Here is a 12,340-nt window from a genome sequence, read left to right as displayed (position 1 = left end):
CCTGTGAGTGAATGATTATAGTTTATTAGAAAAAAATTATTTTTCCTCACAAAAAAATCCAAACATCTTTGAAATTATTTCTTCAACTAGTTTATCCAGATATTCATCTTCTATAGTTCATGACCTGTCAGAGGGCATCATCTGAGTTTCCAGGAAGCTAAACATGCAGCTACTGCCAAAGCATTTTAGGTTTCCAGACTACAGCCGAGCATATGGGCAGATTATCTGAATAGGACATCATTGGTCATACATGTTATGAAGTTTTTTTGTGATTGAGAAAGCAAATCAAGCTTTCTGCAAGATATTTACAGATCCACTTCGCTTAGTTAAAAACTGTAATATTCTCTGTTTTTATTTATTCCAAGGCTAAACTGTCCATCCAGTACCCACAAACATAATGTATCAAGTAAATATTCTGGTTCATCTAATTTTATACATAGTGTTTCTGAGGATGAAATGTCCACATGTTTAAATTCAGGACGAAAACTACGCAGAATAGGTAAACTGTGGGGTTAGGTATACCCTGGAGCTGTTTATAAATTAGTCAACCATGACTAAGACAAATAGGGACGTAAGTTTTATTACTGATACCTAATATGTGTTTCTTTAATATTGTGCCTGATGGTTCTGAGCACAGTATGCTTGGGTTGTTTATGTTTTTGTGGGGTTATGTCATATATCTGTGTTTGTATTGTTGATTTTGAAAACACACGTAAAATGAGTAAGTGAGGATTAGCCACGAGACTTAGAAACAAAATGACATTCAAAATTTCATACCTAAAATTAATTTCATATGATTAGTATTTGTAGTATACAGATACGGAGAAAATTTAAACTTTGGCATTATTCTACTATGTAGTTTCCGGAAAACTGCAACTCTTCACACACACAAAACCTCAAATTTAATTTATTGGATTTAGTACAAGAGGTAAACAAAAAACACATTTGACAATAGTTATTATTTCCTGAATCACTTCATGTGCATGATAAATAAACTAATGAAAATTGTGATTGGCAGCAGCAAAGTTTTAATAACAACAACAAAATCATGGCACTGGTCCAGTATCCAACTGTGCCTGAAATACTTGACTGGCCATGCACACTAAATTCAATGCATAAAACTCTCTTAAACTTTGATGTCAGCCTCTCAGAAAACCAGCCATTTATACCATTATTTGAAATGTTACAGGAGCATATTTGTGAAATATGAAAGGGCAATACTAAACCGAAAAAAGCCAAGCTTTGAGCTTAATTTTCATCTTTATTTAGTTCCATGATTGAGTACAAATTTTATGATAATGACAACAAAGCATAAGATGAATTCCGGTGCAATTTCACATGCAATCGACTTTTGTATGGAAAACTGTGAAACATTCTTACCCACAGGGAATTATGTTGAAATCAGGGAAATACCAGGTTCTTTCTTTCCTCCTTGCTTTCCAGAAGACTGTTTTATTTTGTGCAAACAAATTTTGCAAACCTGTGTTGGAGGACTTTTAGAAGATCATGTCCTCCTACAGACCTATTGTCGATAGTTGCACTAGAAACGATTTCTAGAGCCAGTTATGTCTCTTTCTGGAAGTGTTGTTCACTATTTCCGCCAGACTGTTCCCACCCAAGTTTTTTCGTGGAGTACAGAGTGATTCAACTCTATCTAGAATCGAAAGTTTCTTATTCACTTAAAAAACAGAAAAAGGGGGGGGGGGGGGGGGAGCCATGCCATGAATCTCTTGAAAATGAAAGCCCACATTGGCTCAGTCAATAATGACAGCAGCTCTTCTGTTTGCTACTGCTATCATAGTAATTCTGTAAACTGATAACAGAGGGCAGCATCTGTCAAGAGGCATGTCATGCGATGTCTATACACTGTTCTCATACCAAACTAGTCTAGTTTTCGAGTGATAGGTGGCTTGCTAATCGTGAAATATTGCAGCTCAAAATATACTCGGGTGCGGTCTTTTGTGCGCTGCGTCATGACACAAAATGCGCTCCAATTTAGTTGCCAAAGTGTTAAATCTGGCAGCCTCCCCAAGCACTTTGCACAGAACATAGTTGAATAATTTCCATGATCACCTATCTCTAGCTGTTCATGAAGTGCAGCACTTCAACCTGCCAGCTGATAATCCTCCCCAGTGCCAATCAATCAAAATTCCCTTTAACTTTCACAACTTTAATAAACTGTCACTTGGGTTGAACACTGGAAACAGGTGAAATTATTTTCTTTCAATGTCTGCTACTTCTACAGTATCACAGTAAAATATTCTCTGTCTTCTCTTAGTAATGGCACCAACTACTCTGAAGGTAATTTATGCTGGGACTGAAATAATGGAACATGTACAATCTCTCTCTCTCTCTCTCTCTCTCTCTCTCTCTCTCTCTCTCTCTCTGTCACACACACACACACACACACACACACACACACACAATGACCACTGTCTCCATGTGCAGCAATCTGACTCAATTTAAGTGCTTTCTTGGCCTGCTTATATCTGCAGGAGTATATATAGGTCACATAGCGATGGTATGGAACACAGAGCAGGTCAACAAATGGCTCTGAGCACTATGGGACTTAACATCTGAGGTCATCAGTCCCCTAGAACTTAGAACTACTTAAACCTAAGGACATCACACACATCCATGCCTGAAGCAGGATTCAAACCTGTGACTGTAGCAGTCGCACGGTTCCGGACTGAAGCGCCTAGAACCGCTCGGCCACTGTGGTCGGCAGCAGGCCAACATATTTTCAGTATTTTTTGGAACATTGTTCCAGGAAAAACAGCGATCTTTAAAATATTATAACTTATTTCAATATATACAGCTGTGATTGCATTTAAGTTATTTATTTTTATTTTTAGATGACCGGTTTCGATCTTTTATGATATCTTCACATCATACACTCTATGAATAGAAATAAAACGTAATGCTTCAGTTCCAATCGAATCAAACTCTAAAATAAAATAATGCAGTAAAGAAGTGCAGCCAATATATCCTTGAAGACTGTAGGAACTCTTGGCCCCGAGCAGGTCCATCTGTGCAGGCATTGTGTCTGGCATAACACCATTGTGTGCCAATGGCCATGAGACTTTATTACATTGTGCGAATAACATATATTAGAAGTATAATTATTAGGAGTTTGGTCCTTGAGAAAACAAGAAAAGATATTTTGATATTATAATGAAGAACATGCACCATAAAATAGTGGCAAAATAGAGAAACTGTAATTGCCCAATAACAGGACACATTTAAATGTGGGCTGCCCTCTGCAGGGCTTTCTGGTTAATCTAAACGTAGCATAGAGGTTGGCAGGTCAGCTCGGTAACCAAGGGGACGATATATTTTCTACCATTAGTCAAAGCTGTTATGAATTCCCATTAGCAAGAAGGATGCCAGCCAGTATCCATGGAAAAAAATGTGGAATCGATCAGTAGTGTCATCTGCCAGCAGATGCACGTAATCATCTGCAGCTAGTGTAATACACTTATGTAATGCATATTTTATGTAAATTAGCTGCTTGTTATGTAATTATGTTTGCTCAGATGTAAGTGTTCTTTGTTTAAATGGCGGAAAAATACAGACCCAAAACATGAATTGCAAGACACACAGCCACTTTGTACCAGAGGAAGATACATGTATATATGAAGAATGTACTTGATTCTGTATCAAAATAAGTTTTAGTCACAAATAGCAATGAAGTTAATAACAGTGATAAGGGGGTACAGTAATATCTGTCATATATGGCCATTTGGTAAATATTTACACATGAATGTATAATTTACAGTTTATTATAGCATTACATTTGTATGGACATAACATTTATCATTTAAATGGCTACGACACTGTTTACAAACATAATAATACAGTCTTACACTATAGGCAGTAAAATATACATGTAACTTTTACACATATGTAAAACAAATGCATCAAGAATCTAAATAACTTGAGAGCTCAGATAAGTGTTAGTGGTATTGCCAAAGCAGACAATTACGCAGAACTGCTTTCACTATACCACCACACCACAGCTATTAATTTTACCAATCTTTGCAGTAAAGACTTATTGACGTTCTAAAGTCATTCAGATTCTTGATGTATGCATTTATTTTACACTTCTGTAAGATTATATTATTATATTTGGGGAAAAAAAACATGCTATTGCCATTTAAGTGGCAAATATTATGTCCATGCAAATGTAATGCTATAATGCCGTTCATATGCAAATATTTACCAAATGGGCATATAGAACAGCTCTTACTGTACCACCGTATCATTGTTATTAATTTTATTGCTCTCTGTGACAAACTTTTTTCGATCCTGAATCTAGTGAATTCTTGATATATATACACTGGTACAAACTGGCTGTGTGTCATAACTCTCCTACTCTGTAGGAATCAGCATGGGTTTCAAAAAAGACGATCGAGTGAAACCCAGCTCGCGCTATTCGTCCAAGAGATTCAGAGGGCCATAGACATGGGTTCCCAGGTAGATCCCGTGTTTCTTGACTTCCGCAAGGCATTTGATACAGTTCCCCACAGTCGTTTAATGAACAAAGTAAGGGCATATGGACTATCAGACCGATTGTGTGATACATTATATGGATAACAGAACGCAGCATGTCATTCTCAATGGAGAGAAGTCTTCCGAAATAAGAGTGATTTCAGGTGTGCCACAGGGGAGTGTCGTAGGACCGTTGCTATTCACAATATACATAAATGACCTTGTGGATGGCATTGGAATTTCACTGAGGCTTTTTGCGGTTGATGCTGTGGTATATCTAGAGGTTGTAACAATGGAAAATTGTACTGAAATGAAGGAGGATCTGCAGCGAATTGACGCTTGGTGCAGGGAATGGCAATTGAATCTCAATGTAGACAAGTGTAATGTGCTGTGAATACATAGAAAGAAATATCCCTTATCATTTAGCTACAATATAGCAGGTCAGCAACTGGTAGTAGTCAATTCCATAAATAATCTGGGAGTACGCATTAGGAGTGATTTAAAATGGAATGATCATATAAAGTTGATCGTCGGTGAAGCAGATGCCAGACGGAGATTCATTGGAAGAATCCTAAGGAAATGCAATCCGAAAACAAAGGAAGTAGGTTACAGTACGCTTGTTCGCCCACTGCTTGAATACTGCTCAGCAGTGTGGGATCCGTACCAGATAGGGTTGATAGAAGAGAGAGAAGATCCAATGGAGAGCAGCGCGCTTCATTACAGGATCATTTAGTAATTGTGAAAGCATTACGGAGATGATAGATAAACTCCAGTGGAAGACTCTGCAGGAGAGACGCTCAGTAGCTCGGTACGGGCTTTTGTCAAAGTTTCGAGAACATACCTTCACCGAGGAGTCAAGCAGTATTTGCTCCCTCCTATGTATATCTCGTGAAGAGACCATGAGGATAAAATCAGAGAGATTAGAGCCCACACAGAGGCAAACCGACAATCCTCCTTTCCACGAACAATACGAGACTGGAATAGAAGGGTGAACTGATAGAGGTACTCAAGGTACCCTCCATCACACACCATGAGCTGGCTTGCAGAGTACGGATGTAGATGTAGATGCAGATGCTTTAGGTCTGCACTCTCCTTGCATGCAGTGGCTTGCCCATTTTAGCAAAACACAATTACATCTGAGCAAATGTAACGATATTTATGTAAAATAACACATTGCCCAAGCACATTACACTAGCTGCAGATCGTTATGTACATATGTTGGCAGATGATGTTAATTACCGATTCCACAATTCCATAGTTACTAGCTGGTGTCCTCCTTGCCAATGGAAATTCCTAACAGCTTTGACTAGTGGTAGAACACAGCTCGTCTCCTTGGTTGCCAGGCCGACATCTTACTGACCGTATTTGTTTTATGTTTAGGTTTATTATAAGGCCCTGTAGAGGGCAGCACATGTTTAAATGTACCCTATCATTGGGTAATGGCAATTTTTCTATTTTGTCGCTTTTTATAATGCATGTTCTTCAGTATAACATCAAAATATCTTTTCTTGTTTTTTTCAAGACCAAACTCCTAATAATTATATTTCCAGTGTATGTTCTTCCCACAATGTAATCAAGTCTCTCAGTTATTGGCTACCGATGACGTTATGTCATAGACAGTGGGCTGGGCTTCTGCTATTTAAGGTGACTGGTCTGTGAATACCAAGGGAAACCTTGAAAAAATTAGGATTTGTAAGCCCATATAATGCTTACTATATTCTAAGATATCTTTTGGGAACATTTTTATGTATGAACCACAGCTTTAGCTCTCTCACTTTTTTTAATTACATTTTTTTTGTTGCAAGTGAAATAACCATGCTAATTATTTATCTACATCACAGGTACACATTACTCAAAATACTAAGTAGATGGTTTATTTTCCCCCTTTAAGTTCTTTACAGTATTATCTTTAAAGCAGGCTATTGAAAAGATGGTGTCATAAATTGTGGTACAAAAAAATTTCAAGTACGGTTATCAAAAATTTTAGAAATGAATTCGGGGTTTTTCTTTTTTTTCTTTCTTTTCTTTTCTTTAAGCGTTTTATTTTCAAAGTTAAGTCGCAAGAGTAATCTACTTTTTAGTTAAGCATGTTTTAAGACAGCATACAAAATTTCAGATTTCTATCTTTAATAGTTTTTAGCTAAAGTGTTCCAGAACATGAAATAATTTACCTTCCAGAAAATTCAAGTTAAAGTTGCTTTTTCTATCAAACTTACATGGCCTTAATGCATCCCAAGTCCATCTTCATCTTGTATCCCTCCCTTCTCTTTTTCACACTTCTACTTCTTCTTCTTCCTCTTCTTTTTATTCTTGCTTCTTTGGTGGCTTCCAACAATGATTTTTCTGCTTTGAAGAGTCTCCTTCGGTCAATGGCTATTAGAGCTGTATGCATATTTAGTCCACCAGGCACTCCTATCAGTTCCATAACATTAAGCCTTGAAACTGCACTATCATTGAAACATAGAACAGTATCTAACATACCATACTGATATGTCTGTGTGTGTGTGTGTGTGTGTGTGTGTGTGTGTGTGTGTGTGTGTGTGTGTGTGCGGATGGACGTGTGTGCGCGCGAGTGTATACCTGTCCTTCCTTCCCTTCCCCCCCCCCCCCCCCCCAAGGTAAGTCTTTCCGCTCCTGGGATTGGAATGACTCCTTACCCTCTCCCTTAAAACCTACATCCTTTCGTCTTTCCCTCTTTCCTGATGAAGCACCCGTGGGTTGCGAAAGCTTGAATTTTGTGTATGTGGTAGTGTTTGTTAGTGTCTCTATCAACATACCAATGCTTTCGTTTGGTAAGTTACATCATCTTTGTCTTTATATATACCTATTTTCACAGTATTTTAGTCATACTAGTACAGTTTTAGGTATCCATTCCCATACACAATTGTTGACATTTTCATCTGGATTTTGAGTCCTACCATGCACACATTTCTGTAATAATCTTGTGTCACTAAGATCCCCCTATATAGGTTTATGGTTGTAGATCTCACCTTCAGTAACAGCCCTCTGGTAGCCACACCATGAATCACTGCCAAGTGGGCAGAGTGCATGACATGGGTTGTCATCTGTGGAGGATTTATGAAAGAAGGTAGCCCATATTGCCGTTTTCATTCCCTCAAAGTCATTTTTATTTTGTCTTATGGCTTGCCCACAATAATACTGCAACCTGTCTATTTCTTCATCTGTAAGTCGACCACGTCCACTAATGCACTTACCATCAGCTAATTTCTTTCCCTCAAATTCCTCAATCCTGTACCTAACCTTTTCTGGACATGTCCAACACTTTCCATTTTTCCAATTTTTGTGTTAGCATAAGGTTTGGATTCACACACTTTTTGGCACCCCTTTGAGTCTCCATCTCCTAGGCAAGATGTGTACATCACACCATATTTCTCCACTGATCTGTGAAAGATCTTCACAACACCTTCAGATTCCAACCCTCCACTATAACCACTAAACTTAATCAAACATTTATGATTTTCAGTTCCACTAGTACAGCCATGACAGTACTTGGTAAGACATTCCACATCACTTTACCAGTGTCCAAGGATGTAGCTGTCACAACACCATTTCGGTAATGATGGCCTCTTCACTGCCAGGACGCATCCAGGGCTGCAGACATACATGTACTGCTGTCATTCATGTCCACACTTTCCTGAACAGCATTTTTCATACTATCATTGGCTACTTCTAAAGTCTGTAGAAGAATTTTATTGTAGCTGTCAGACCTTTCAGGAGGAGGTAAGACCATAAGAGCACAGAAAACTTGTGCACTTCTATACCCTTTGCTACACAGCTTATTTGTGTTGTGCACTCTATGTTTAGTTATACCACCAGTATAACCACATTCGCTTACATCATAAAAATTACAAACTATTCGTAATTTTGGTGCACAACCTCATATAGCACGTACCTCCTCAACTACCTTCACAATACTAATGCCACATTCCTTACATTGCAAAGCTTTATTTATTAGCACATAGAGCAAAGTGCTCAACAATAACCCAACCCGAGTGAATAGTTGACATTTCTATATTATCATCATTAATACTGTCATGCCCATTGCCCAAATATTTCATTTTTAGCTTTGAAGCACTTGGAGTGGTTGAAGCTAATTCAAGTGTTGTATCACATTGTATTTCAGTATTATCAGAGTTAATCTGTTTGGTGAACCAGCTCCTATAAAATTTACGTTGCTTAGCAGCAAACTTCTGAATTTATCCCATTGCTTTCAAGTGGAATAAGAAACTCACGCACACAATACGAAACTCACACACACAATTACTTCCCTGTAAACAAAATATTTGTTCCAAAACAGCAGCAAACAATACTAAACTCTCTGTATAAACAAAAGATAAGCTGAGGGACTAAAATGTCATAAAAACGAAACAAATGAAAGCAAAACTTTATTTTTAACAGAGCTGACTGTGTGCCATGGGGATGTCGTGGTGCATGCAGCCACTTTTAAATTCTTATAATTTGGTACTTTCTGTGGTCCATTTTCCTGGAAGTAAACTTTTTCTAGTTCAAAAAACTACAGTGATTTTTTTAAGACAAAAATTAAAAAATGATTCTTTGACAGTTATTCACGTACAAATCCCGTTAACTATCAGCAGCAGTCATATTTAGCAGTGTTCTCCATGCCTGTACAGATGAATCTGCTCCACGCCAAGCGTTCCTATTGTCTCAATGGTATATCAGCTGCACTTCTTTATAGTCAGTTTTGATTGAAAATGAAGCATTATGTTTTATTCCTCTTCACAGACTGTATGAACTGAAGATAATCTCTTAGAAGATTGAAACCATTCAGCTAAAACCAAAAATAAACAACTTAATTGCAATCATGACTGTGTGTATTGAAGTTATAGTATTTCCATTAGTTATCATTTTGCAGAAATGTTTTTCTGTATTCAGCTTGATGATTTATTGCAGTGGCGACAAAATCATGGCTTCAATGAGGGATATGTCTGAACAGCTGGTGAGCACATTACATGGTGCATACAGACCACATGAGAATATTACAACTGATTAACAACTGGTGACTTTTGGAGAGAGGTGTCCTCTTTTGCCAGTATATCCCCTCAAACCGCAGAAAGTATAGTATCCTAATCTAGGCTGCATGTAACAGCACTAATTATATTTTGTTACAAAGCAACAGGTGTACACAGGAAAAGACAAAGACTAGCCTAGAGAAATAAATCAGGGAAAAAGAGCATTGTTTGATATGACAGAAAATTCATCCAGGAGGGTAGAAATATCACAACAATAATTTCTTCACAAGTTTCAAGATGACAAAGGAATCAGAAGGGAAACAAATGATTCTGTTTGGTATAATAACGAAAAATTGTTGTGAACTATTAGCAGACTTTGTTGTAGGGAGGGGAAGAACTGCAGCTTCAAGTCTCTCCGGATTCCAGGAATCAGCTACAATAGTCTCCTATTGTTCAAATAGGGGTAAGATGGTGTCACTGCTAAGTACAATGCATGTCAAAGAGGAAGTAGGTGAAACAGAAAAACCAATTATAGTCCTAGGCCAGAATGCAAATACAATATTCCAGTGCAAGTATTATTCTGAATTACAATGCGAAGTTCCTCCAGACATGCACACATAGCTGAAGGAACAGGCACTGTGGTGACTAAAGCTGTTATGAAACAGATGAAATATATTCCCAGTTGTGGCTATGGACGACCACCAACTTGCAATAAGCGCAAAATCCAGGTTCGAGTCCTGTTCCATTATACAGCTGATAGTAGTCCATATTCACAACTGCATATATATTTCATGTATATAATACAAATAAGTCAGCGTATATACAATGGACAAATTAGTCAGGAGCTATACCACAAAAGTATGACAAGAAGATTGCCCATGTTTATTTTTTTATAATATTTTGGATATTAGTGATTCAGTGTTTTCACAATTTTTCTCGACTTAACTCCTGGATTTGAGAAAGCTATCTACTACAAAAGAGCAGCATTCCTTTTTGAACTGGGATCATCTCTCTTACACATTAACAGAAGTCAGAGCAGCAAAGCTCCTGTTCTTCCTTCAGCACAAGTGCAAGGAAGGGGGGCTAAAATATGGACAGTGCTCCCTATGTAAATGATCTGTTGATAGAAAACATAAAAAACAGTGCAAATGACTTATTTCTTTTATCTGTAATAATATTTGGAGTTGCTTTGTTCTAAATGCAAGGATGTTCAATATAAAGGACATCTGAAAGTTCTTATACATGAGGTTTTCCTGCTTTCAATTCAGTTATGTGCGTTTTTATATCAGTTCAGAAGTATATCAAATACTGCCAATAGATCCTGTGTAAATTACTTGGAGTCTTTATGACCCCAGTGGTACTCAATGAAACAAAACAATCTTGGTACTAGGAGGTATAAGAAAGCTGAATCGAACTGCTGTTAATGTGTTATTCTCAGAGAGCTACCACCTCAAAAAAATTTGACAAAACAGGTTGTAGGAGATTAGTCGAAAATTATAGGTCATTTGCTTATCTCCACTTTTGTAAGAGAGTGTTGCTGCTGTGTGCCATGAAACTGAGTTTTGTAGCATTTTGATTTACTTCCCATCCAGCCATCCATGGCAGCACTTTTCTGGCATTCATAATTTGACCAGAGGGCATGGTTGTCTGTGTTTGAGCTGCAGCTGCGACACTCCGAGGTTAGCTGGGGTGGCGAGATGTAGAAAAAGTTAGTCAGCCAGCAAGCAAATGAAACCAACATCATGTGGAGTCCAGTGACATTGTCGTGTTGTAAGTGATGGACAGGCCTCGAGAGTGTTGCCAGGAGGAGGAGGAGATTACTATTTAACATCCCGTCGACAATGAGGTCATTAGAGACGGAGCACAAGCTCGGATTACGGAAGGATGGGGAAGGAAATCGGCCATGTCCTTTCTAAGGAACCATCCCGGCATTTGCCTGAAGCGATTTAGGGAAATCACGGAAAACCTAAATCAGGACAGCCGGATGCGGGATTGAACCTTCGTCCTCCCGAATAGTGTTGCCAGGAGCCAGACTGGCACAACAGCTGAGGTGTGCTTAATGACTGGCTGGCCCTGAAGATGGAGTGATAAGTAAGTCAGCTGTAACAAGTGGTAAAGGCACCATCTACAGGCCAACAGCTCTGCCACAGTGAAAGAGGTGGACAAACATGTGGCAAACTGTCGCGGCCAAGGATCGATGCAGTGGCCATGGTTGTCCATATTGGCTGGCCGAGCCTTGATGTGTCAGTCAGTGGACAGCTTCAGCCACTGTCGGAAGCCACAATGGCTAGCAGTGTGCAAGTCATGAGGTAGCAGCGGTCCTGTATTGGAGCCCTCTCCAGAGTTGTCCTGGATGATGCCTGTCGAGTCCAAGTTGCTGTTGAGAGCCACAGTTGGAGCAGAGCAGAGAGTTAGTTGGCGACCAGCAACCAAGCCATTAGTTCAGCTAGAATGTGTTGTGCCTAGGAGCCGGGCAGACAACAACAATGCAGGGCAACACCTACCCATAGGGCAGATGTGTCTTCACCTGGGGGTCAAAGAAGACTGCATCCACAACAGGAAACAGAGAAGAGCTTTCTTTTTTTTTCCTGCTGTGGTTTATGGAGCACTAGGAGTGTGCTTTAATGGTCTGAAGTGTCTGGCAGGCAGCTGACAAGCTGTCAGACTGAAATTACTGGATGGCAGATGCTAGTAATGTGTTTTGAATAGTGGCTCGTGTATGTATTTTGAATATTCATGTTTATTACATTTTACAATATTACATGGTGTGGTCATGGGGGTGCAAGCATGTGATTTTTGTGCTGTGCCTTATCTCCATTGTACACAGGAATCCTATATACAATTTGTAATCTCACTGA

The 12,340-nt window shown here is 38.8% G+C and overlaps 1 protein-coding gene across 1 annotated transcript in view; it reads right to left on the bottom strand.

Annotated features, from left to right (window-relative positions):
- LOC126485140 (kinesin-like protein KIF14) overlaps positions 1 to 12,340 on the bottom strand; it is a 251,822-nt gene that overhangs the window by 43,242 nt on the left and 196,240 nt on the right. The gene's annotated exons all lie outside the window — the stretch shown is intronic.

The sequence above is a fragment of the Schistocerca serialis genome, chromosome 6 (assembly GCF_023864345.2).
Source record: "Schistocerca serialis cubense isolate TAMUIC-IGC-003099 chromosome 6, iqSchSeri2.2, whole genome shotgun sequence".
Classification (NCBI taxonomy): domain Eukaryota; kingdom Metazoa; phylum Arthropoda; class Insecta; order Orthoptera; family Acrididae; genus Schistocerca; species Schistocerca serialis.
The sequence above is the reverse complement of the archived record's forward strand: the minus strand, read 5'-3'. Positions and strand labels throughout refer to the sequence as shown.